The 18365-nt window shown below is 45.5% G+C and overlaps 57 non-coding genes across 57 annotated transcripts; all 57 read left to right on the top strand.

Moving 5' to 3' along the window:
- Window positions 1-18: 18 nt before the first annotated feature.
- Window positions 19-100, top strand: TRNAL-AAG (transfer RNA leucine (anticodon AAG)). Its single transcript has one exon. It is a non-coding gene; the product is annotated as a tRNA-Leu (tRNA).
- A 222-nt stretch (window positions 101-322) lies between these two features.
- TRNAL-AAG (transfer RNA leucine (anticodon AAG)) lies at window positions 323-404 on the top strand. The gene has a single exon. It is a non-coding gene; the product is annotated as a tRNA-Leu (tRNA).
- Window positions 405-626: 222 nt separating this feature from the next.
- On the top strand, window positions 627-707 carry TRNAL-AAG (transfer RNA leucine (anticodon AAG)). Its single transcript has one exon. It is a non-coding gene; the product is annotated as a tRNA-Leu (tRNA).
- A 70-nt stretch (window positions 708-777) lies between these two features.
- On the top strand, window positions 778-859 carry TRNAL-AAG (transfer RNA leucine (anticodon AAG)). The gene has a single exon. It is a non-coding gene; the product is annotated as a tRNA-Leu (tRNA).
- A 221-nt stretch (window positions 860-1080) lies between these two features.
- Window positions 1081-1162, top strand: TRNAL-AAG (transfer RNA leucine (anticodon AAG)). Its single transcript has one exon. It is a non-coding gene; the product is annotated as a tRNA-Leu (tRNA).
- A 220-nt stretch (window positions 1163-1382) lies between these two features.
- Window positions 1383-1464, top strand: TRNAL-AAG (transfer RNA leucine (anticodon AAG)). Its single transcript has one exon. It is a non-coding gene; the product is annotated as a tRNA-Leu (tRNA).
- A 373-nt stretch (window positions 1465-1837) lies between these two features.
- Window positions 1838-1919, top strand: TRNAL-AAG (transfer RNA leucine (anticodon AAG)). The gene has a single exon. It is a non-coding gene; the product is annotated as a tRNA-Leu (tRNA).
- A 70-nt stretch (window positions 1920-1989) lies between these two features.
- On the top strand, window positions 1990-2070 carry TRNAL-AAG (transfer RNA leucine (anticodon AAG)). The gene has a single exon. It is a non-coding gene; the product is annotated as a tRNA-Leu (tRNA).
- A 70-nt stretch (window positions 2071-2140) lies between these two features.
- On the top strand, window positions 2141-2222 carry TRNAL-AAG (transfer RNA leucine (anticodon AAG)). The gene has a single exon. It is a non-coding gene; the product is annotated as a tRNA-Leu (tRNA).
- A 374-nt stretch (window positions 2223-2596) lies between these two features.
- TRNAL-AAG (transfer RNA leucine (anticodon AAG)) lies at window positions 2597-2678 on the top strand. The gene has a single exon. It is a non-coding gene; the product is annotated as a tRNA-Leu (tRNA).
- Window positions 2679-2899: 221 nt separating this feature from the next.
- Window positions 2900-2981, top strand: TRNAL-AAG (transfer RNA leucine (anticodon AAG)). Its single transcript has one exon. It is a non-coding gene; the product is annotated as a tRNA-Leu (tRNA).
- Window positions 2982-3051: 70 nt separating this feature from the next.
- TRNAL-AAG (transfer RNA leucine (anticodon AAG)) lies at window positions 3052-3133 on the top strand. Its single transcript has one exon. It is a non-coding gene; the product is annotated as a tRNA-Leu (tRNA).
- A 372-nt stretch (window positions 3134-3505) lies between these two features.
- TRNAL-AAG (transfer RNA leucine (anticodon AAG)) lies at window positions 3506-3587 on the top strand. Its single transcript has one exon. It is a non-coding gene; the product is annotated as a tRNA-Leu (tRNA).
- A 373-nt stretch (window positions 3588-3960) lies between these two features.
- TRNAL-AAG (transfer RNA leucine (anticodon AAG)) lies at window positions 3961-4042 on the top strand. The gene has a single exon. It is a non-coding gene; the product is annotated as a tRNA-Leu (tRNA).
- Window positions 4043-4263: 221 nt separating this feature from the next.
- On the top strand, window positions 4264-4345 carry TRNAL-AAG (transfer RNA leucine (anticodon AAG)). Its single transcript has one exon. It is a non-coding gene; the product is annotated as a tRNA-Leu (tRNA).
- A 221-nt stretch (window positions 4346-4566) lies between these two features.
- On the top strand, window positions 4567-4648 carry TRNAL-AAG (transfer RNA leucine (anticodon AAG)). The gene is given in 2 exon segments: window positions 4567-4604; window positions 4614-4648. It is a non-coding gene; the product is annotated as a tRNA-Leu (tRNA).
- Window positions 4649-4869: 221 nt separating this feature from the next.
- TRNAL-AAG (transfer RNA leucine (anticodon AAG)) lies at window positions 4870-4951 on the top strand. The gene has a single exon. It is a non-coding gene; the product is annotated as a tRNA-Leu (tRNA).
- Window positions 4952-5458: 507 nt separating this feature from the next.
- Window positions 5459-5540, top strand: TRNAL-AAG (transfer RNA leucine (anticodon AAG)). Its single transcript has one exon. It is a non-coding gene; the product is annotated as a tRNA-Leu (tRNA).
- A 373-nt stretch (window positions 5541-5913) lies between these two features.
- Window positions 5914-5995, top strand: TRNAL-AAG (transfer RNA leucine (anticodon AAG)). The gene has a single exon. It is a non-coding gene; the product is annotated as a tRNA-Leu (tRNA).
- A 221-nt stretch (window positions 5996-6216) lies between these two features.
- On the top strand, window positions 6217-6298 carry TRNAL-AAG (transfer RNA leucine (anticodon AAG)). The gene has a single exon. It is a non-coding gene; the product is annotated as a tRNA-Leu (tRNA).
- A 221-nt stretch (window positions 6299-6519) lies between these two features.
- On the top strand, window positions 6520-6601 carry TRNAL-AAG (transfer RNA leucine (anticodon AAG)). Its single transcript has one exon. It is a non-coding gene; the product is annotated as a tRNA-Leu (tRNA).
- A 68-nt stretch (window positions 6602-6669) lies between these two features.
- Window positions 6670-6751, top strand: TRNAL-AAG (transfer RNA leucine (anticodon AAG)). The gene has a single exon. It is a non-coding gene; the product is annotated as a tRNA-Leu (tRNA).
- A 372-nt stretch (window positions 6752-7123) lies between these two features.
- On the top strand, window positions 7124-7205 carry TRNAL-AAG (transfer RNA leucine (anticodon AAG)). Its single transcript has one exon. It is a non-coding gene; the product is annotated as a tRNA-Leu (tRNA).
- Window positions 7206-7426: 221 nt separating this feature from the next.
- TRNAL-AAG (transfer RNA leucine (anticodon AAG)) lies at window positions 7427-7508 on the top strand. The gene has a single exon. It is a non-coding gene; the product is annotated as a tRNA-Leu (tRNA).
- Window positions 7509-7729: 221 nt separating this feature from the next.
- TRNAL-AAG (transfer RNA leucine (anticodon AAG)) lies at window positions 7730-7811 on the top strand. The gene has a single exon. It is a non-coding gene; the product is annotated as a tRNA-Leu (tRNA).
- A 524-nt stretch (window positions 7812-8335) lies between these two features.
- TRNAL-AAG (transfer RNA leucine (anticodon AAG)) lies at window positions 8336-8417 on the top strand. Its single transcript has one exon. It is a non-coding gene; the product is annotated as a tRNA-Leu (tRNA).
- A 373-nt stretch (window positions 8418-8790) lies between these two features.
- On the top strand, window positions 8791-8872 carry TRNAL-AAG (transfer RNA leucine (anticodon AAG)). The gene has a single exon. It is a non-coding gene; the product is annotated as a tRNA-Leu (tRNA).
- Window positions 8873-9093: 221 nt separating this feature from the next.
- Window positions 9094-9175, top strand: TRNAL-AAG (transfer RNA leucine (anticodon AAG)). The gene has a single exon. It is a non-coding gene; the product is annotated as a tRNA-Leu (tRNA).
- Window positions 9176-9396: 221 nt separating this feature from the next.
- TRNAL-AAG (transfer RNA leucine (anticodon AAG)) lies at window positions 9397-9478 on the top strand. Its single transcript has one exon. It is a non-coding gene; the product is annotated as a tRNA-Leu (tRNA).
- A 70-nt stretch (window positions 9479-9548) lies between these two features.
- Window positions 9549-9630, top strand: TRNAL-AAG (transfer RNA leucine (anticodon AAG)). The gene has a single exon. It is a non-coding gene; the product is annotated as a tRNA-Leu (tRNA).
- A 372-nt stretch (window positions 9631-10002) lies between these two features.
- TRNAL-AAG (transfer RNA leucine (anticodon AAG)) lies at window positions 10003-10084 on the top strand. Its single transcript has one exon. It is a non-coding gene; the product is annotated as a tRNA-Leu (tRNA).
- A 677-nt stretch (window positions 10085-10761) lies between these two features.
- TRNAL-AAG (transfer RNA leucine (anticodon AAG)) lies at window positions 10762-10843 on the top strand. The gene has a single exon. It is a non-coding gene; the product is annotated as a tRNA-Leu (tRNA).
- Window positions 10844-11064: 221 nt separating this feature from the next.
- On the top strand, window positions 11065-11146 carry TRNAL-AAG (transfer RNA leucine (anticodon AAG)). Its single transcript has one exon. It is a non-coding gene; the product is annotated as a tRNA-Leu (tRNA).
- A 222-nt stretch (window positions 11147-11368) lies between these two features.
- On the top strand, window positions 11369-11450 carry TRNAL-AAG (transfer RNA leucine (anticodon AAG)). The gene has a single exon. It is a non-coding gene; the product is annotated as a tRNA-Leu (tRNA).
- Window positions 11451-11670: 220 nt separating this feature from the next.
- Window positions 11671-11752, top strand: TRNAL-AAG (transfer RNA leucine (anticodon AAG)). Its single transcript is given in 2 exon segments — window positions 11671-11708; window positions 11718-11752. It is a non-coding gene; the product is annotated as a tRNA-Leu (tRNA).
- Window positions 11753-11973: 221 nt separating this feature from the next.
- On the top strand, window positions 11974-12055 carry TRNAL-AAG (transfer RNA leucine (anticodon AAG)). The gene has a single exon. It is a non-coding gene; the product is annotated as a tRNA-Leu (tRNA).
- Window positions 12056-12413: 358 nt separating this feature from the next.
- TRNAL-AAG (transfer RNA leucine (anticodon AAG)) lies at window positions 12414-12495 on the top strand. The gene has a single exon. It is a non-coding gene; the product is annotated as a tRNA-Leu (tRNA).
- Window positions 12496-12716: 221 nt separating this feature from the next.
- TRNAL-AAG (transfer RNA leucine (anticodon AAG)) lies at window positions 12717-12798 on the top strand. The gene has a single exon. It is a non-coding gene; the product is annotated as a tRNA-Leu (tRNA).
- A 70-nt stretch (window positions 12799-12868) lies between these two features.
- On the top strand, window positions 12869-12950 carry TRNAL-AAG (transfer RNA leucine (anticodon AAG)). Its single transcript has one exon. It is a non-coding gene; the product is annotated as a tRNA-Leu (tRNA).
- A 221-nt stretch (window positions 12951-13171) lies between these two features.
- On the top strand, window positions 13172-13253 carry TRNAL-AAG (transfer RNA leucine (anticodon AAG)). Its single transcript has one exon. It is a non-coding gene; the product is annotated as a tRNA-Leu (tRNA).
- Window positions 13254-13626: 373 nt separating this feature from the next.
- TRNAR-ACG (transfer RNA arginine (anticodon ACG)) lies at window positions 13627-13708 on the top strand. Its single transcript has one exon. It is a non-coding gene; the product is annotated as a tRNA-Arg (tRNA).
- Window positions 13709-13929: 221 nt separating this feature from the next.
- TRNAL-AAG (transfer RNA leucine (anticodon AAG)) lies at window positions 13930-14011 on the top strand. The gene has a single exon. It is a non-coding gene; the product is annotated as a tRNA-Leu (tRNA).
- Window positions 14012-14081: 70 nt separating this feature from the next.
- TRNAL-AAG (transfer RNA leucine (anticodon AAG)) lies at window positions 14082-14163 on the top strand. The gene has a single exon. It is a non-coding gene; the product is annotated as a tRNA-Leu (tRNA).
- Window positions 14164-14233: 70 nt separating this feature from the next.
- Window positions 14234-14314, top strand: TRNAL-AAG (transfer RNA leucine (anticodon AAG)). Its single transcript has one exon. It is a non-coding gene; the product is annotated as a tRNA-Leu (tRNA).
- Window positions 14315-14384: 70 nt separating this feature from the next.
- On the top strand, window positions 14385-14466 carry TRNAL-AAG (transfer RNA leucine (anticodon AAG)). Its single transcript has one exon. It is a non-coding gene; the product is annotated as a tRNA-Leu (tRNA).
- Window positions 14467-14687: 221 nt separating this feature from the next.
- TRNAL-AAG (transfer RNA leucine (anticodon AAG)) lies at window positions 14688-14769 on the top strand. The gene has a single exon. It is a non-coding gene; the product is annotated as a tRNA-Leu (tRNA).
- Window positions 14770-14990: 221 nt separating this feature from the next.
- On the top strand, window positions 14991-15072 carry TRNAL-AAG (transfer RNA leucine (anticodon AAG)). Its single transcript has one exon. It is a non-coding gene; the product is annotated as a tRNA-Leu (tRNA).
- Window positions 15073-15293: 221 nt separating this feature from the next.
- On the top strand, window positions 15294-15375 carry TRNAL-AAG (transfer RNA leucine (anticodon AAG)). The gene has a single exon. It is a non-coding gene; the product is annotated as a tRNA-Leu (tRNA).
- A 70-nt stretch (window positions 15376-15445) lies between these two features.
- On the top strand, window positions 15446-15527 carry TRNAL-AAG (transfer RNA leucine (anticodon AAG)). Its single transcript has one exon. It is a non-coding gene; the product is annotated as a tRNA-Leu (tRNA).
- A 221-nt stretch (window positions 15528-15748) lies between these two features.
- Window positions 15749-15830, top strand: TRNAL-AAG (transfer RNA leucine (anticodon AAG)). Its single transcript is given in 2 exon segments — window positions 15749-15786; window positions 15796-15830. It is a non-coding gene; the product is annotated as a tRNA-Leu (tRNA).
- Window positions 15831-16339: 509 nt separating this feature from the next.
- TRNAL-AAG (transfer RNA leucine (anticodon AAG)) lies at window positions 16340-16421 on the top strand. Its single transcript has one exon. It is a non-coding gene; the product is annotated as a tRNA-Leu (tRNA).
- Window positions 16422-16491: 70 nt separating this feature from the next.
- TRNAL-AAG (transfer RNA leucine (anticodon AAG)) lies at window positions 16492-16573 on the top strand. Its single transcript has one exon. It is a non-coding gene; the product is annotated as a tRNA-Leu (tRNA).
- Window positions 16574-16642: 69 nt separating this feature from the next.
- On the top strand, window positions 16643-16724 carry TRNAL-AAG (transfer RNA leucine (anticodon AAG)). The gene has a single exon. It is a non-coding gene; the product is annotated as a tRNA-Leu (tRNA).
- A 70-nt stretch (window positions 16725-16794) lies between these two features.
- Window positions 16795-16875, top strand: TRNAL-AAG (transfer RNA leucine (anticodon AAG)). Its single transcript has one exon. It is a non-coding gene; the product is annotated as a tRNA-Leu (tRNA).
- Window positions 16876-16945: 70 nt separating this feature from the next.
- TRNAL-AAG (transfer RNA leucine (anticodon AAG)) lies at window positions 16946-17027 on the top strand. Its single transcript has one exon. It is a non-coding gene; the product is annotated as a tRNA-Leu (tRNA).
- Window positions 17028-17552: 525 nt separating this feature from the next.
- On the top strand, window positions 17553-17634 carry TRNAL-AAG (transfer RNA leucine (anticodon AAG)). Its single transcript has one exon. It is a non-coding gene; the product is annotated as a tRNA-Leu (tRNA).
- A 221-nt stretch (window positions 17635-17855) lies between these two features.
- Window positions 17856-17937, top strand: TRNAL-AAG (transfer RNA leucine (anticodon AAG)). The gene has a single exon. It is a non-coding gene; the product is annotated as a tRNA-Leu (tRNA).
- The last annotated feature ends 428 nt before the right edge of the window (window positions 17938-18365 follow it).

Genomic DNA, 18365 nt, shown 5'->3' with positions numbered 1-18365 from the left:
AGGTGTCTTTTGTTTCCAGATAGAGTGGCCGAGTGGTCTTAGGCGCTGGTTGAAGGCACCAGTCTCTTCGGGGGCGTGGGTTCGAGTCCCACCTCTATCAGCAGAGTTTGTTTTCAACGATTAATAATATGATGCTTTTGCTAAATAGACTGAGTTTACTTTTGCTTTCGGGTAGAGTGGCCAAGTGGTCCAAGGCGCTGGTTTAAGGCACCAGTCTATTCGGGGGCGTGGGCTCGAATCCCACCTCTGTCAGCATACTTTGTTTCCTAAGATTAATAATATGAAGCTTTTGCTTATAAGTCTGAGGAGACTTTTGTTTCCAGGTAGAGTGGCCGAGTGGTCTATGGCGCTGGTTTAAGGCACCAGTCTCTTCGGGGGCGTGGGTTCGAATCCCACCTGTGTCAGCCTACTTTTTTTCCTAAGATTAATAATATGAAGCTTTTGCTTATTAGTCTGAGGTGTCTTTTGTTTCCAGGTAGAGTGGACGAGTGGTCTAAGGCTCTGGTTTAAGGCACAAGTCTCTTCGGGGGCGTGGGTTCGAATCCCACCTCTATCAGCAGAGTTTGTTTTCAACGATTAATAATATGAAAATTCTGCTTATTAGTCTGAGGTGACTTTTGTTTCCAGGTAGTGTGGCCGAGTGGTCTAAGACGCTGGTTTAAGGTACCAGTCTCTTCGGGGCGTGGGTTCGAATCCCACCTCTATCAGCCTACTTTGTTTCCTAGGATTAATAACATGAAGCTTTTGCTTATTAGTCTGAGGTGACTTTTGTTTCCAGGTAGAGTGGCCAAGTGGTCTAAGGCGCTGGTTTAAGGCACCAGTCTCTTCGGGGGCGTGGGTTCGAATCCCACCTCTATCAGAAGAGTTTGTTTTCTACGATTAAAAATATGAAGCTTTTGCTAAATAGACTGAGTTCACTTTTGCTTTCGGGTAGAGTGGCCAAGTGGTCCAAGGCGCTGGTTTAAGGCACTATTCCCTTCGGGGCGTGGGTTCGCATCCCACATCTATCAGCCTACTTTGTTTTCTAGGATTAATAATATAAAGCTTTTGCTTATTAGTCTAAGGTGTCTTTTGTTTCCAGGTAGAGTGGCCGAGTGGTCTAAGGCGCTGGTTTAAGGCACCAGTCTCTTCGGGGGCGTGGGTTCGAATCCTACCTCTGTCAGCCTACTTTGTTTCCTAAGATATAAATATGAAGCTTTTGCTTATTAGTCTGAGGTGACTTTTGTTTCCAGGTAGAGTGGCCGAGTGGTCTAAGGCGCTGGTTTAAGGCACCATTCCCTTCGGGACGTGGGTTCGCATCCCACATCTATCAGCCTACTTTTTTTCCTAAGATTAATAATATGAAGCTTTTGCTTATTAGTCTGAGGTGTCTTTTGTTTCCAGATAGAGTGGCCGAGTGGTCTTAGGCGCTGGTTGAAGGCACCAGTCTCTTCGGGGGCGTGGGTTCGAGTCCCACCTCTATCAGCAGAGTTTGTTTTCAACGATTAATAATATGATGCTTTTGCTAAATAGACTGAGTTTACTTTTGCTTTCGGGTAGAGTGGCCAAGTGGTCCAAGGCGCTGGTTAAAGGCACCATTCTCTTCGGGGCGTGGGTTTGAATCCCACATCTATCAGCCTGTTTTGTTTTCTAGGATTAATAATATGAAGCTTTTGCTTATTAGTCTGAGGTGTCTTTTGTTTCCAGGTAGAGTGGCCGAGTGGTCTTAGGCGCTGTTTTAAGGCACCAGTCTCTTCGGGGGCGTGGGTTCGAATCCCACCTGTGTCAGCCTACTTTTTTTCCTAAGATTAATAATATGAAGCTTTTGCTTATTAGTCTGAGGTGTCTTTTGTTTCCAGGTAGAGTGGACGAGTGGTCTAAGGCTCTGGTTTAAGGCACCAGTCTCTTCGGGGGCGTGGGTTCGAATCCCACCTCTATCAGCAGAGTTTGTTTTCAACGATTAATAATATGAAAATTCTGCTTATTAGTCTGAGGTGAATTTTGTTTCCAGGTAGTGTGGCCGAGTGGTCTAAGACGCTGGTTTAAGGTACCAGTCTCTTCGGGGCGTGGGTTCGAATCCCACCTCTATCAGCCTACTTTGTTTCCTAGGATTAATAACATGAAGCTTTTGCTTATTAGTCTGAGGTGACTTTTGTTTCCAGGTAGAGTGGCCAAGTGGTCTAAGGCGCTGGTTTAAGGCACCAGTCTCTTCGGGGGCGTGGGTTCGAATCCCACCTCTATCAGAAGAGTTTGTTTTCTACGATTAATAATATGAAGCTTTTGCTAAATAGACTGAGTTCACTTTTGCTTTCGGGTAGAGTGGCCAAGTGGTCCAAGGCGCTGGTTTAAGGCACTATTCCCTTCGGGGCGTGGGTTCGCATCCCACATCTATCAGCCTACTTTGTTTTCTAGGATTAATAATATAAAGCTTTTGCTTATTAGTCTAAGGTGTCTTTTGTTTCCAGGTAGAGTGGCCGAGTGGTCTAAGGCGCTGGTTTAAGGCACCATTCCCTTCGGGACGTGGGTTCGCATCCCACATCTATCAGCCTACTTTTTTTTTCCTAAGATTAATAATATGAAGCTTTTGCTTATTAGTCTGAGGTGTCTTTTGTTTCCAGGTAGAGTGGCCGAGTGGTCTAAGGCGCTGGTTGAAGGCACCAGTCTCTTCGGGGGCGTGGGTTCGAGTCCCACCTCTATCAGCAGAGTTTGTTTTCTACGATTAATAATATGATGCTTTTGCTAAATAGACTGAGTTTACTTTTGCTTTCGGGTAGAGTGGCCAAGTGGTCCAAGGCGCTGGTTAAAGGCACCATTCCCTTCGGGGCGTGGGTTTGAATCCCACATCTATCAGCCTGTTTTGTTTTCTAGGATTAATAATATGAAGCTTTTGCTTATTAGTCTGAGGTGTCTTTTGTTTCCAGGTAGAGTGGCCGAGTGGTCTTAGGCGCTGTTTTAAGGCACCAGTCTCTTCGGGGGCGTGGGTTCGAATCCCACCTCTGTCAGCCTACTTTGTTTCCTAATATTAATAATATGAAGCTTTTGCTTATTAGTCTGAGGTGACTTTTGTTTCCAGGTAGAGTGGCCGAGTGGTCTAAGGCGCTGGTTTAAGGCACCAGTCTCTTTGGGGGCGTGGGTTCGAGTCCCACCTCTATCAGCAGAGTTTGTTTTCTACGATTAATAATATGAAGCTTTTGCTAAATAGACTGAGTTCACTTTTGCTTTCGGGTAGAGTGGCCAAGTGGTCCAAGGCGCTGGTTTAAGGCACTATTCCCTTCGGGTCGTGGGTTCGCATCCCACATCTATCAGCCTACTTTGTTTTCTAGGATTAATAATATAAAGCTTTTGCTTATTAGTGTAAGGTGTCTTTTGTTTTCAGGTAGAGTGGCCGAGTGGTCTAAGGCGCTGGTTTAAGGCTCTATTCCCTTCGGGGCGTGGGTTCGCATCCCACATCTATAGGCCTACTTTGTTTTCTAGGATTAATAATATGAAGCTTTTGCTTATTAGTCTAAGGTGTCTTTTGTTTCCAGGAAGAGTGGCCGAGTGGTCTAAGGCGCTGGTTTAAGGCACCAGTCTCTTCGGGGGCGTGGGTTCGAATCCCACATCTATCAGCCTACTTTGTTTCCTAGGATTAATAATATGAAGCTTTTGCTTATTAGTCTGAGGTGACATTTGTTTCCAGGAAGAGTGACCGAATGGTCTAAGGCGCTGGTTTAAGGCACCAGTCTCTTCGGGGGCGTGGGTTCAAATCCCACCTCTATCAGCAGAGTTTGTTTTCTACGATTAATAATATGAAGCTTTTGCTAAATAGACTGAGTTCACTTTTGCTTTCGGGTAGAGTGGCCAAGTGGTCCAAGGCGCTGGTTTAAGGCACTATTCCCTTCGGGTCGTGGGTTCGCATCCCACATCTATCAGCCTACTTTGTTTTCTAGGATTAATAATATAAAGCTTTTGCTTATTAGTGTAAGGTGTCTTTTGTTTCCAGGTAGAGTGGCCGAGTGGTCTAAGGCGCTGGTTTAAGGCACCAGTCTCTTCGGGGGCGTGGGTTCGAATCCTACCTCTGTCAGCCTACTTTGTTTCCTAAGATATAAATATGAAGCTTTTGCTTATTAGTCTGAGGTGACTTTTGTTTCCAGGTAGAGTGGCCGAGTGGTCGAAGGCGCTGGTTTAAGGCACCATTCCCTTCGGGACGTGGGTTCGCATCCCACATCTATCAGCCTACTTTTTTTTCCTAAGATTATTAATATGAAGCTTTTGCTTATTAGTCTGAGGTGTCTTTTGTTTCCAGGTAGAGTGGCCGAGTGGTCTTAGGCGCTGGTTGAAGGCACCAGTCGCTTCGGGGGCGTGGGTTCGAAACCCACCTCTATCAGCAGAGTTTGTTTTCTAAGATTAATAATATGATGCTTTTGCTAAATAGACTGAGTTTACTTTTGCTTTCGGGTAGAGTGGCCAAGTGGTCCAAGAAGCTGGTTTAAGGCACTATTCCCTTCGGGGCGTGGGTTCGCATCCCACATCTATCAGCCTACTTTGTTTTCTAGGATTAATAATATGAAGCTTTTGCTTATTAGTCTGAGGTGGCTTTTGTTTCCAGGTAGAGTGGCCGAGTGGTCTAAGGCGCTGGTTTAAGGCTCTATTCCCTTCGGGGGCGTGGGTTCGAATCCCACCTCTATCAGCAGAGTTTGTTTTCTACGATTAATAATATGAAGCTTTTGCTAATTAGACTGAGTTTACTTTTGCTTTCGGGTAGAGTGGCCAAGTGGTCCAAGAAGCTGGTTTAGGGCACTATTCCCTTCGGGGCGTGGGTTCGCATCCCACATCTATCAGCCTACTTTGTTTTCTAGGATTAATAATATGAAGCTTTTGCTTATTAGTCTGAGGTGGCTTTTGTTTCCAGGTAGAGTGGCCGAGTGGTCTAAGGCGCTGGTTTAAGGCACCAGTCTCTTCGGGGGCGTGGGTTCGAATCCCACGTCTATCAGCCTATTTTGTTTTCTATTATTAATAATATGAAGCTTTTGCTTAGTAGTCTGAGGTGACTTTTGTTTCCAGGTAGAGTGGCCGAGTGGTCTAAGGCGCGGGTTTAAGGCACCATTCCCTTCGGGACGTGGGTTCGCATCCCACATCTATCAGCCTACTTTTTTTTCCTAAGATTAATAATATGAAGCTTTTGCTTATTAGTCTGAGGTAGAGTGGCCGAGTGGTCTAAGGCGCTGGTTTAAGGCACCATTCCCTTCGGGACGTGGGTTCGCATCCCACATCTATCAGCCTACTTTGTTTTCTAGGATTAATAATATGAAGCTTTTGCTTATTAGTCTGAGGTGGCTTTTGTTTTCAGGTAGAGTGGCCGAGTGGTCTAAGGCGCTGGTTTAAGGCTCTATTCCCTTCGGGGCGTGGGTTCGCATCCCACATCTATAGGCCTACTTTGTTTTCTAGGATTAATAATATGAAGCTTTTGCTTATTAGTCTAAGGTGTCTTTTGTTTCCAGGAAGAGTGGCCGAGTGGTCTAAGGCGCTGGTTTAAGGCACCAGTCTCTTCGGGGGCGTGGGTTCGAATCCCACATCTATCAGCCTACTTTGTTTCCTAGGATTAATAATATGAAGCTTTTGCTTATTAGTCTGAGGTGACATTTGTTTCCAGGAAGAGTGACCGAATGGTCTAAGGCGCTGGTTTAAGGCACCAGTCTCTTCGGGGGCGTGGGTTCAAATCCCACCTCTATCAGCAGAGTTTGTTTTCTACGATTAATAATATGAAGCTTTTGCTAAATAGACTGAGTTCACTTTTGCTTTCGGGTAGAGTGGCCAAGTGGTCCAAGGCGCTGGTTTAAGGCACTATTCCCTTCGGGTCGTGGGTTCGCATCCCACATCTATCAGCCTACTTTGTTTTCTAGGATTAATAATATAAAGCTTTTGCTTATTAGTGTAAGGTGTCTTTTGTTTCCAGGTAGAGTGGCCGAGTGGTCTAAGGCGCTGGTTTAAGGCACCAGTCTCTTCGGGGGCGTGGGTTCGAATCCTACCTCTGTCAGCCTACTTTGTTTCCTAAGATATAAATATGAAGCTTTTGCTTATTAGTCTGAGGTGACTTTTGTTTCCAGGTAGAGTGGCCGAGTGGTCGATTGCGCTGGTTTAAGGCACCATTCCCTTCGGGACGTGGGTTCGCATCCCACATCTATCAGCCTACTTTTTTTTCCTAAGATTATTAATATGAAGCTTTTGCTTATTAGTCTGAGGTGTCTTTTGTTTCCAGGTAGAGTGGCCGAGTGGTCTTAGGCGCTGGTTGAAGGCACCAGTCGCTTCGGGGGCGTGGGTTCGAAACCCACCTCTATCAGCAGAGTTTGTTTTCTAAGATTAATAATATGATGCTTTTGCTAAATAGACTGAGTTTACTTTTGCATTCGGGTAGAGTGGCCAAGTGGTCCATGGCGCTGGTTAAAGGCACCATTCCCTTCGGGGCGTGGGTTTGAATCCCACATCTATCAGCCTGTTTTGTTTTCTAGGATTAATAATATGAAGCTTTTGCTTATTAGTCTGAGGTGTCTTTTGTTTCCAGGTAGAGTGGCCGAGTGGTCTTAGGCGCTGTTTTAAGGAACCAGTCTCTTCGGGGGCGTGGGTTCGAATCCCACCTCTGTCAGCCTACTTTGTTTCCTAATATTAATAATATGAAGCTTTTGCTTATTAGTCTGAGGTGACTTGATTCCAGGTAGAATGGCCGAGTGGTCTAAGGCGCTGGTTTAAGGCACCAGTCTCTTCGGGGGCGTGGGTTCGAATCCCACCTCTATCAGCAGAGTTTGTTTTCTACGATTAATAATATGAAGCTTTTGCTAAATAGACTGAGTTTACTTTTGCTTTCGGGTAGAGTGGCCAAGTGGTCCAAGAAGCTGGTTTAAGGCACTATTCCCTTCGGGGCGTGGGTTCGCATCCCACATCTATCAGCCTACTTTGTTTTCTAGGATTAATAATATGAAGCTTTTGCTTATTAGTCTGAGGTGGCTTTTGTTTTCAGGTAGAGTGGCCGAGTGGTCTAAGGCGCTGGTTTAAGGCTCTATTCCCTTCGGGGCGTGGGTTCGCATCCCACATCTCTAGGCCTACTTTGTTTTCTAGGATTAATAATATGAAGCTTTTGCTTATTAGTCTAAGGTGTCTTTTGTTTCCAGGAAGAGTGGCCGAGTGGTCTAAGGCGCTGGTTTAAGGCACCAGTCTCTTCGGGGGCGTGGGTTCGAATCCCACATCTATCAGCAGAGTTTGTTTTCTACGATTAATAATATGAAGCTTTTGCTAAATAGACTGAGTTCACTTTTGCTTTCGGGTAGAGTGGCCAAGTGGTCCAAGGCGCTGGTTTAAGGCACTATTCCCTTCGGGGCGTGGGTTCGCATCCCACATCTATCAGCCTACTTTGTTTTCTAGGATTAATAATATAAAGCTTTTGCTTATTAGTCTAAGGTGTCTTTTGTTTCCAGGTAGAGTGGCCGAGTGGTCTAAGGCGCTGGTTCAAGGCACCAGTCTCTTCGGGGGCGTGGGTTCGAATCCTACCTCTGTCAGCCTACTTTGTTTCCTAAGATATAAATATGAAGCTTTTGCTTATTAGTCTGAGGTGACTTTTGTTTCCAGGTAGAGTGGCCGAGTGGTCTAAGGCGCTGGTTTAAGGCAACATTCCCTTCGGGACGTGGGTTCGCATCCCACATCTATCAGCCTACTTTTTTTTCCTAAGATTATTAATATGAAGCTTTTGCTTATTAGTCTGAGGTGTCTTTTGTTTCCAGGTAGAGTGGCCGAGTGGTCTTAGGCGCTGGTTGAAGGCACCAGTCGCTTCGGGGGCGTGGGTTCGAGTCCCACCTCTATCAGCAGAGTTTGTTTTCTACGATTAATAATATGATGCTTTTGCTAAATAGACTGAGTTTACTTTTGCTTTCGGGTAGAGTGGCCAAGTGGTCCATGGCGCTGGTTAAAGGCACCATTCCCTTCGGGGCGTGGGTTTGAATCCCACATCTATCAGCCTGTTTTGTTTTCTAGGATTAATAATATGAAGCTTTTGCTTATTAGTCTGAGGTGTCTTTTGTTTCCAGGTAGAGTGGCCGAGTGGTCTTAGGCGCTGTTTTAAGGCACCAGTCTCTTCGGGGGCGTGGGTTCGAATCCCACATCTATCAGCAGAGTTTGTTTTCTACGACTAATAATATGAAGCTTTTGCTAAATAGACTGAGTTTACTTTTGCTTTCGGGTAGAGTGGCCAAGTGGTCCAAGAAGCTGGTTTAAGGCACCATTCCCTTCGGGGCGTGGGTTCGCATTTCACATCTATCAGCCTACTTTGTTTCCTAGGATTAATAATATGAAGCTTTTGCTTATTAGTCTGAGGTGTCTTTTGTTTCCAGGTAGAGTGGCCGAGTGGTCTAAGGCGCTGGTTGAAGGCACCAGTCTCTTCGGGGGCGTGGGTTCGAATCCCACATCTATCAGCCTACTTTGTTTCCTAGGATTAATAATATGAAGCTTTTGCTTATTAGTCTGAGGTGACATTTGTTTCCAGGAAGAGTGACCGAATGGTCTAAGGCGCTGGTTTAAGGCACCAGTCTCTTCGGGGGCGTGGGTTCAAATCCCACCTCTATCAGCAGAGTTTGTTTTCTACGATTAATAATATGAAGCTTTTGCTAAATAGACTGAGTTCACTTTTGCTTTCGGGTAGAGTGGCCAAGTGGTCCAAGGCGCTGGTTTAAGGCACTATTCCCTTCGGGTCGTGGGTTCACATCCCACATCTATCAGCCTACTTTGTTTTCTAGGATTAATAATATAAAGCTTTTGCTTATTAGTGTAAGGTGTCTTTTGTTTCCAGGTAGAGTGGCCGAGTGGTCTAAGGCGCTGGTTTAAGGCACCAGTCTCTTCGGGGGCGTGGGTTCGAATCCTACCTCTGTCAGCCTACTTTGTTTCCTAAGATATAAATATGAAGCTTTTGCTTATTAGTCTGAGGTGACTTTTGTTTCCAGGTAGAGTGGCCGAGTGGTCGAAGGCGCTGGTTTAAGGCACCATTCCCTTCGGGACGTGGGTTCGCATCCCACATCTATCAGCCTACTTTTTTTTCCTAAGATTATTAATATGAAGCTTTTGCTTATTAGTCTGAGGTGTCTTTTGTTTCCAGGTAGAGTGGCCGAGTGGTCTTAGGCGCTGGTTGAAGGCACCAGTCGCTTCGGGGGCGTGGGTTCGAGTCCCACCTCTATCAGCAGAGTTTGTTTTCTAAGATTAATAATATGATGCTTTTGCTAAATAGACTGAGTTTACTTTTGCATTCGGGTAGAGTGGCCAAGTGGTCCATGGCGCTGGTTAAAGGCACCATTCCCTTCGGGGCGTGGGTTTGAATCTCACATCTATCAGCCTGTTTTGTTTTCTAGGATTAATAATATGAAGCTTTTGCTTATTAGTCTGAGGTGTCTTTTGTTTCCAGGTAGAGTGGCCGAGTGGTCTTAGGCGCTGTTTTAAGGCACCAGTCTCTTCGGGGGCGTGGGTTCGAATCCCACCTCTGTCAGCCTACTTTGTTTCCTAATATTAATAATATGAAGCTTTTGCTTATTAGTCTGAGGTGACTTTTGTTTCCAGGTAGAGTGGCCGAGTGGTCTAAGGCGCTGGTTTAAGGCACCAGTCTCTTCGGGGGCGTGGGTTCGAATCCCACCTCTATCAGCAGAGTTTGTTTTCTACGATTAATAATATGAAGCTTTTGCTAAATAGACTGAGTTTACTTTTGCTTTCGGGTAGAGTGGCCAAGTGGTCCAAGAAGCTGGTTTAAGGCACTATTCCCTTCGGGGCGTGGGTTCGCATCCCACATCTATCAGCCTACTTTGTTTTCTAGGATTAATAATATGAAGCTTTTGCTTATTAGTCTGAGGTGGCTTTTGTTTTCAGGTAGAGTGGCCGAGTGGTCTAAGGCGCTGGTTTAAGGCTCTATTCCCTTCGGGGCGTGGGTTCGCATCCCACATCTATAGGCCTACTTTGTTTTCTAGGATTAATAATATGAAGCTTTTGCTTATTAGTCTAAGGTGTCTTTTGTTTCCAGGAAGAGTGGCCGAGTGGTCTAAGGCGCTGGTTTAAGGCACCAGTCTCTTCGGGGGCGTGGGTTCGAATCCCACATCTATCAGCAGAGTTTGTTTTCTACGATTAATAATATGAAGCTTTTGCTAAATAGACTGAGTTCACTTTTGCTTTCGGGTAGAGTGGCCAAGTGGTCCAAGGCGCTGGTTTAAGGCACTATTCCCTTCGGGGCGTGGGTTTGAATCCCACATCTATCAGCCTGTTTTGTTTTCTAGGATTAATAATATGAAGCTTTTGCTTATTAGTCTGAGGTGTCTTTTGTTTCCAGGTAGAGTGGCCGAGTGGTCTTAGGCGCTGTTTTAAGGCACCAGTCTCTTCGGGGGCGTGGGTTTCGAATCCCACATCTATCAGCCTACTTTGTTTCCTAGGATTAATAATATGAAGCTTTTGCTTATTAGTCTGAGGTGACATTTGTTTCCAGGAAGAGTGACCGAATGGTCTAAGGCGCTGGTTTAAGGCACCAGTCTCTTCGGGGGCGTGGGTTCAAATCCCACCTCTATCAGCAGAGTTTGTTTTCTACGACTAATAATATGAAGCTTTTGCTAAATAGACTGAGTTTACTTTTGCTTTCGGGTAGAGTGGCCAAGTGGTCCAAGAAGCTGGTTTAAGGCACCATTCCCTTCGGGGCGTGGGTTCGCATTTCACATCTATCAGCCTACTTTGTTTCCTAGGATTAATAATATGAAGCTTTTGCTTATTAGTCTGAGGTGTCTTTTGTTTCCAGGTAGAGTGGCCGAGTGGTCTAAGGCGCTGGTTGAAGGCACCAGTCTCTTCGGGGGCGTGGGTTCGAGTCCCACCTCTATCAGCAGAGTTTGTTTTCTGCGATTAATAATATGATGCTTTTGCTAAATAGACTGAGTTTACTTTTGCTTTCGGGTAGAGTGGCCAAGTGGTCCAAGGCGCTGGTTAAAGGCACCATTCCCTTCGGGGCGTGGGTTTGAATCCCACATCTATCAGCCTGTTTTGTTTTCTAGGATTAATAATATGAAGCTTTTGCTTATTAGTCTGAGGTGTCTTTCGTTTCCAGGTAGAGTGGCCGAGTGGTCTTAGGCGCTGTTTTAAGGCACCAGTCTCTTCGGGGGCGTGGGTTCGAATCCCACCTCTGTCAGCCTACTTTGTTTCCTAATATTAATAATATGAAGCTTTTGCTTATTAGTCTGAGGTGACTTTTGTTTCCAGGTAGAGTGGCCGAGTGGTCTAAGGCGCTGGTTTAAGGCACCAGTCTCTTTGGGGGCGTTGGTTTGAATCCCACATCTATCAGCCTACTTTTTTTCCTAAGATTAATAATATGAAGCTTTTGCTTATTAGTCTGAGGTGTCTTTTGTTTCCAGGTAGAGTGGCCGAGTGGTCTAAGGCGCTGGTTGAAGGCACCAGTCTCTTCGGGGGCGTGGGTTCGAATCCCACCTCTATCAGCAGAGTTTGTTTTCTACGACTAATAATATGAAGCTTTTGCTAAATAGACTGAGTTTACTTTTGCTTTCGGGTAGAGTGGCCAAGTGGTCCAAGAAGCTGGTTTAAGGCACCATTCCCTTCGGGGCGTGGGTTCGCATTTCACATCTATCAGCCTACTTTTTTTCTAGGATTAATAATATGAAGCTTTTGCTTATTAGTCTGAGGTGGCTTTTGTTTCCAGGTAGAGTGGCCGAGTGGTCTAAGGCGCTGGTTTAAGGCTCTATTCCCTTCGGGGGCGTGGGTTCGAATCCCACCTCTGTCAGCAGAGTTTGTTTTCTACGATTAATAATATGAAGCTTTTGCTAATTAGACTGAGTTTACTTTTGCTTTCGGGTAGAGTGGCCAAGTGGTCCAAGAAGCTGGTTTAGGGCACTATTCCCTTCGGGGCGTGGGTTCGCATCCCACATCTATCAGCCTACTTTGTTTTCTAGTATTAATAATATGAAGCTTTTGCTTATTAGTCTGAGGTGGCTTTTGTTTCCAGGTAGAGTGGCCGAGTGGTCTAAGGCGCTGGTTTAAGGCACCAGTCTCTTCGGGGGCGTGGGTTCGAATCCCACGTCTATCAGCCTATTTTGTTTTCTATTATTAATAATATGAAGCTTTTGCTTAGTAGTCTGAGGTGACTTTTGTTTCCAGATAGAGTGGCCGAGTGGTCTAAGGCGCGGGTTTAAGGCACCATTCCCTTCGGGACGTGGGTTCGCATCCCACATCTATCAGCCTACTTTTTTTTCCTAAGATTAATAATATGAAGCTTTTGCTTATTAGTCTGAGGTAGAGTGGCCGAGTGGTCTAAGGCGCTGGTTTAAGGCACCATTCCCTTCGGGACGTGGGTTCGCATCCCACATCTATCAGCCTACTTTTTTTTTCCTAAGATTAATAATATGAAGCTTTTGCTTATTAGTCTGAGGTGTCTTTTGTTTCCAGGTAGAGTGGCCGAGTGGTCTAAGGCGCTGGTTGAAGGCACCAGTCTCTTCGGGGGCGTGGGTTCGAGTCCCACCTCTATCAGCAGAGTTTGTTTTCTACGATTAATAATATGATGCTTTTGCTAAATAGACTGAGTTTACTTTTGCTTTCGGGTAGAGTGGCCAAGTGGTCCAAGGCGCTGGTTAAAGGCACCATTCCCTTCGGGGCGTGGGTTTGAATCCCACATCTATCAGCCTGTTTTGTTTTCTAGGATTAATAATATGAAGCTTTTGCTTATTAGTCTGAGGTGTCTTTTGTTTGCAGGTAGAGTGGCCGAGTGGTCTTAGGCGCTGTTTTAAGGCACCAGTCTCTTCGGGGGCGTGGGTTCGAATCCCACCTCTGTCAGCCTACTTTGTTTCCTAATATTAATAATATGAAGCTTTTGCTTATTAGTCTGAGGTGACTTTTGTTTCCAGGTAGAGTGGCCGAGTGGTCTAAGGCGCTGGTTTAAGGCACCAGTCTCTTTGGGGGCGTGGGTTCGAATCCCACCTCTATCAGCAGAGTTTGTTTTCTACGATTAATAATATGAAGCTTTTGCTAAATAGACTGAGTTTACTTTTGCTTTCGGGTAGAGTGGCCAAGTGGTGCAAGAAGCTGGTTTAAGGCACTATTCCCTTCGGGGCGTGGGTTCGCATCAAACATCTATCAGCCTACTTTGTTTTCTAGGATTAATAATATGAAGCTTTTGCTTATTAGTCTGAGGTGGCTTTTGTTTCCAGGTAGAGTGGCCGAGTGGTCTAAGGCGCTGGTTTAAGGCACCAGTCTCTTCGGGGGCGTGGGTTCGAATCCCACATCTATCAGCCTACTTTGTTTCCTTGGATTAATAATATGAAGCTTTTGCTTATTAGTCTGAGGTGACATTTAATTCCAGGAAGGGTAACCGAATGGTCTAAGGCGCTGGTTTAAGGCACCAGTCTCTTCGGGGGCGTGGGTTCAAATCCCACCTCTATCAGCAGAGTTTGTTTTCTACGACTAATAATATGAAGCTTTTGCTAAATAGACTGAGTTTACTTTTGCTTTCGGGTAGAGTGGCCAAGTGGTCCAAGAAGCTGGATTAAGGCACCATTCCCTTCGGGGCGTGGGTTCGCATTTCACATCTATCAGCCTACTTTGTTTCCTAGGATTAATAATATGAAGCTTTTGCTTATTAGTCTGAGGTGTCTTTTGTTTCCAGGTAGAGTGGCCGAGTGGTCTAAGGCGCTGGTTGACGGCACCAGTCTCTTCGGGGGCGTGGGTTCGAGTCCCACCTCTATCAGCAGAGTTTGTTTTCTACGATTAATAATATGATGCTTTTGCTAAATAGACTGAGTTTACTTTTGCTTTCGGGTAGAGTGGCCAAGTGGTCCAAGGCGCTGGTTAAAGGCACCATTCCCTTCGGGGCGTGGGTTTGAATCCCACATCTATCAGCCTGTTTTGTTTTCTAGGATTAATAATATGAAGCTTTTGCTTATAAGTCTGAGGAGACTTTTGTTTCCAGGTAGAGTGGCCGAGTGGTCTATGGCGCTGGTTTAAGGCACCAGTCTCTTCGGGGGCGTGGGTTCGAATCCCACCTGTGTCAGCCTACTTTTTTTCCTAAGATTAATAATATGAAGCTTTTGCTTATTAGTCTGAGGTGTCTTTTGTTTCCAGGTAGAGTGGACGAGTGGTCTAAGGCTCTGGTTTAAGGCACCAGTCTCTTCGGGGGCGTGGGTTCGAATCCCACCTCTATCAGCAGAGTTTGTTTTCAACGATTAATAATATGAAAATTCTGCTTATTAGTCTGAGGTGACTTTTGTTTCCAGGTAGTGTGGCCGAGTGGTCTAAGACGCTGGTTTAAGGTACCAGTCTCTTCGGGGCGTGGGTTCGAATCCTACCTCTATCAGCCTACTTTGTTTCCTAGGATTAATAACATGAAGCTTTTGCTTATTAGTCTGAGGTGACTCTTGTTTCCAGGTAGAGTGGCCAAGTGGTCTAAGGCGCTGGTTTAAGGCACCAGTCTCTTCGGGGGCGTGGGTTCGAATCCCACCTCTATCAGAAGAGTTTGTTTTCTACGATTAATAATATGAAGCTTTTGCTAAATAGACTGAGTTCACTTTTGCTTTCGGGTAGAGTGGCCAAGTGGTCCAAGGCGCTGGTTTAAGGCACTATTCCCTTCGGGGCGTGGGTTCGCATCCCACATCTATCAGCCTACTTTAATTTCTAGGATTAATAATATAAAGCTTTTGCTTATTAGTCTAAGGTGTCTTTTGTTTCCAGGTAGAGTGGCCGAGTGGTCTAAGGCGCTGGTTTAAGACACCAGTCTCTTCGGGGGCGTGGGTTCGAATCCTACCTCTGTCAGCCTACTTTGTTTCCTAAGATATAAATATGAAGCTTTTGCTTATTAGTCTGAGGTGACTTTTGTTTCCAGGTAGAGTGGCCGAGTGGTCTAAGGCGCTGGTTTAAGGCACCATTCCCTTCGGGACGTGGGTTCGCATCCCACATCTATCAGCCTACTTTTTTTTCCTAAGATTAATAATATGAAGCTTTTGCTTATTAGTCTGAGGTGTCTTTTGTTTACAGATAGAGTGGCCGAGTGGTCTTAGGCGCTGGTTGAAGGCACCAGTCTCTTCGGGGGCGTGGGTTCGAGTCCCACCTCTATCAGCAGAGTTTGTTTTCAACGATTAATAATATGATGCTTTTGCTAAATAGACTGAGTTTACTTTTGCTTTCGGGTAGAGTGGCCAAGTGGTCCAAGGCGCTGGTTAAAGGCACCATTCCCTTCGGGGCGTGGGTTTGAATCCCACATCTATCAGCCTGTTTTGTTTTCTAGGATTAATAATATGAAGCTTTTGCTTATTAGTCTGAGGTGTCTTTTGTTTCCAGGTAGAGTGGCCGAGTGGTCTTAGGCGCTGTTTTAAGGCACCAGTCTCTTCGGGGGCGTGGGTTCGAATCCCACCTCTGTCAGCCTACTTTGTTTCCTAATATTAATAATATGAAGCTTTTGCTTATTAGTCTGAGGTGACTTTTGTTTCCAGGTAGAGTGGCCGAGTGGTCTAAGGCGCTGGTTTAAGGCACCAGTCTCTTTGGGGGCGTGGGTTCGAATCCCACCTCTATCAGCAGAGTTTGTTTTCTACGATTAATAATATGAAGCTTTTGCTAAATAGACTGAGTTAACTTTTGCTTTCGGGCAGAGTGGCCAAGTGGTCCAAGAAGCTGGTTTAAGGCACTATTCCCTTCGGGGCGTGGGTTCGCATCCTACATCTATCAGCCTACTTTGTTTTCTAGGATTAATAATATGAAGCTTTTGCTTATTAGTCTAAGGTGGCTTTTGTTTACAGGTAGAGTGGCCGAGTGGTCTAAGGCGCTGGTTTAAGGCTCTATTCCCTTCGGGGGCGTGGGTTCGAATCCCACCTCTATCAGCAGAGTTTGTTTTCTACGATTAATAATATGAAGCTTTTGCTAATTAGACTGAGTTTACTTTTGCTTTCGGGTAGAGTGGCCAAGTGGTCCAAGAAGCTGGTTTAGGGCACTATTCCCTTCGGGGCGTGGGTTCGCATCCCACATCTATCAGCCTACTTTGTTTTCTAGGATTAATAATATGAAGCTTTTGCTTATTAGTCTGAGGTGGCTTTTGTTTCCAGGTAGAGTGGCCGAGTGGTCTAAGGCGCTGGTTTAAGTCACCAGTCTCTTCGGGGGCGTGGGTTCGAATCCCACGTCTATCAGCCTATTTTGTTTTCTATTATTAATAATATGAAGCTTTTGCTTAGTAGTCTGAGGTGACTTTTGTTTCCAGGTAGAGTGGCCGAGTGGTCTAAGGCGCGGGTTTAAGGCACCATTCCCTTCGGGACGTGGGTTCGCATCCCACATCTATCAGCCTACTTTTTTTTTCCTAAGATTAATAATATGAAGCTTTTGCTTATTAGTCTGAGGTAGAGTGGCCGAGTGGTCTAAGGCGCTGGTTTAAGGCACCAGTCTATTCGGGGGCGTGGGCTCGAATCCCACCTCTGTCAGCATACTTTGTTTCCTAAGATTAATAATATGAAGCTTTTGCTTATAAGTCTGAGGAGACTTTTGTTTCCAGGTAGAGTGGCCGAGTGGTCTATGGCGCTGGTTTAAGGCACCAGTCTCTTCGGGGGCGTGGGTTCGAATCCCACCTGTGTCAGCCTACTTTTTTCCTAAGATTAATAATATGAAGCTTTTGCTTATTAGTCTGAGGTGTCTTTTAATTCCAGGTAGAGTGGACGAGTGGTCTAAGGCTCTGGTTTAAGGCACCAGTCTCTTCGGGGGCGTGGGTTCGAATCCCACCTCTATCAGCAGAGTTTGTTTTCAACGATTAATAATATGAAAATTCTGCTTATTAGTCTGAGGTGACTTTTGTTTCCAGGTAGTGTGGCCGAGTGGTCTAAGACGCTGGTTTAAGGTACCAGTCTCTTCGGGGCGTGGGTTCGAATCCCACCTCTATCAGCCTACTTTGTTTCCTAGGATTAATAATATGAAGCTTTTGCTTATTAGTCTGAGGTCACTTTTGTTTCCAGGTAGAGTGGCCAAGTGGTCTAAGGCGCTGGTTTAAGGCACCAGTCTCTTCGGGGGCGTGGGTTCGAATCCCACCTCTATCAGAAGAGTTTGTTTTCTACGATTAATAATATGAAGCTTTTGCTAAATAGACTGAGTTCACTTTTGCTTTCGGGTAGAGTGGCCAAGTGGTCCAAGGCGCTGGTTTAAGGCACTATTCCCTTCGGGGCGTGGGTTCGCATCCCACATCTATCAGCCTACTTTGTTTTCTAGGATTAATAATATGAAGCTTTTGCTTATTAGTCTAAGGTGTCTTTTGTTTCCAGGTAGAGTGGCCGAGTGGTCTAAGGCGCTAAATTAAGGCACCAGTCTCTTCGGGGGCGTGGGTTCGAATCCTACCTCTGTCAGCCTACTTTGTTTCCTAAGATATAAATATGAAGCTTTTGCTTATTAGTCTGAGGTGACTTTTGTTTCCAGGTAGAGTGGCCGAGTGGTCTAAGGCGCTGGTTTAAGGCACCATTCCCTTCGGGACGTGGGTTCGCATCCCACATCTATCAGCCTACTTTTTTTTTCCTAAGATTAATAATATGAAGCTTTTGCTTATTAGTCTGAGGTGTCTTTTGTTTCCAGGTAGAGTGGCCGAGTGGTCTTAGGCGCTGGTTGAAGGCACCAGTCTCTTCGGGGGCGTGGGTTCGAGTCCCACCTCTATCAGCAGAGTTTGTTTTCTACGATTAATAATATGATGCTTTTGCTAAATAGACTGAGTTTACTTTTGCTTTCGCGTAGAGTGGCCAAGTGGTCCAAGGCACTGGTTAAAGGCACCATTCCCTTCGGGGCGTGGGTTTGAATCCCACATCTATCAGCCTGTTTTGTTTTCTAGGATTAATAATATGAAGCTTTTGCTTATTAGTCTAAGGTGTCTTGTGTTTCCAGGAAGAGTGGCCGAGTGGTCTAAGGCGCTGGTTTAAGGCACCAGTCTCTTCGGGGGCGTGGGTTCGAATCCCACATCTATCAGCCTACTTTGTTTCCTAGGATTAATAATATGAAGCTTTTGCTTATTAGTCTGAGGTGACATTTGTTTCCAGGAAGAGTGACCGAATGGTCTAAGGCGCTGGTTTAAGGCACCAGTCTCTTCGGGGGCGTGGGTTCAAATCCCACCTCTATCAGCAGAGTTTGTTTTCTACGATTAATAATATGAAGCTTTTGCTAAATAGACTGAGTTCACTTTTGCTTTCGGGTAGAGTGGCCAAGTGGTCCAAGGCGCTGGTTTAAGGCACTATTCCCTTCGGGGCGTGGGTTCGCATCCCACATCTATCAGCCTACTTTGTTTTCTAGGATTAATAATATAAAGCTTTTGCTTATTAGTCTAAGGTGTCTATTGTTTCCAGGTAGAGTGGCCGAGTGGTCTAAGACGCTGGTTTAAGGCACAAGTCTCTTCGGGG

This window comes from Phalangium opilio, unplaced genomic scaffold (genome assembly GCF_054372755.1).
Source record: "Phalangium opilio isolate 3A_F unplaced genomic scaffold, DU_Popi_V2 ptg000061l_1, whole genome shotgun sequence".
NCBI classification, from domain to species: Eukaryota; Metazoa; Arthropoda; class Arachnida; order Opiliones; family Phalangiidae; genus Phalangium; species Phalangium opilio.
The sequence above is the reverse complement of the archived record's forward strand: the minus strand, read 5'-3'. Positions and strand labels throughout refer to the sequence as shown.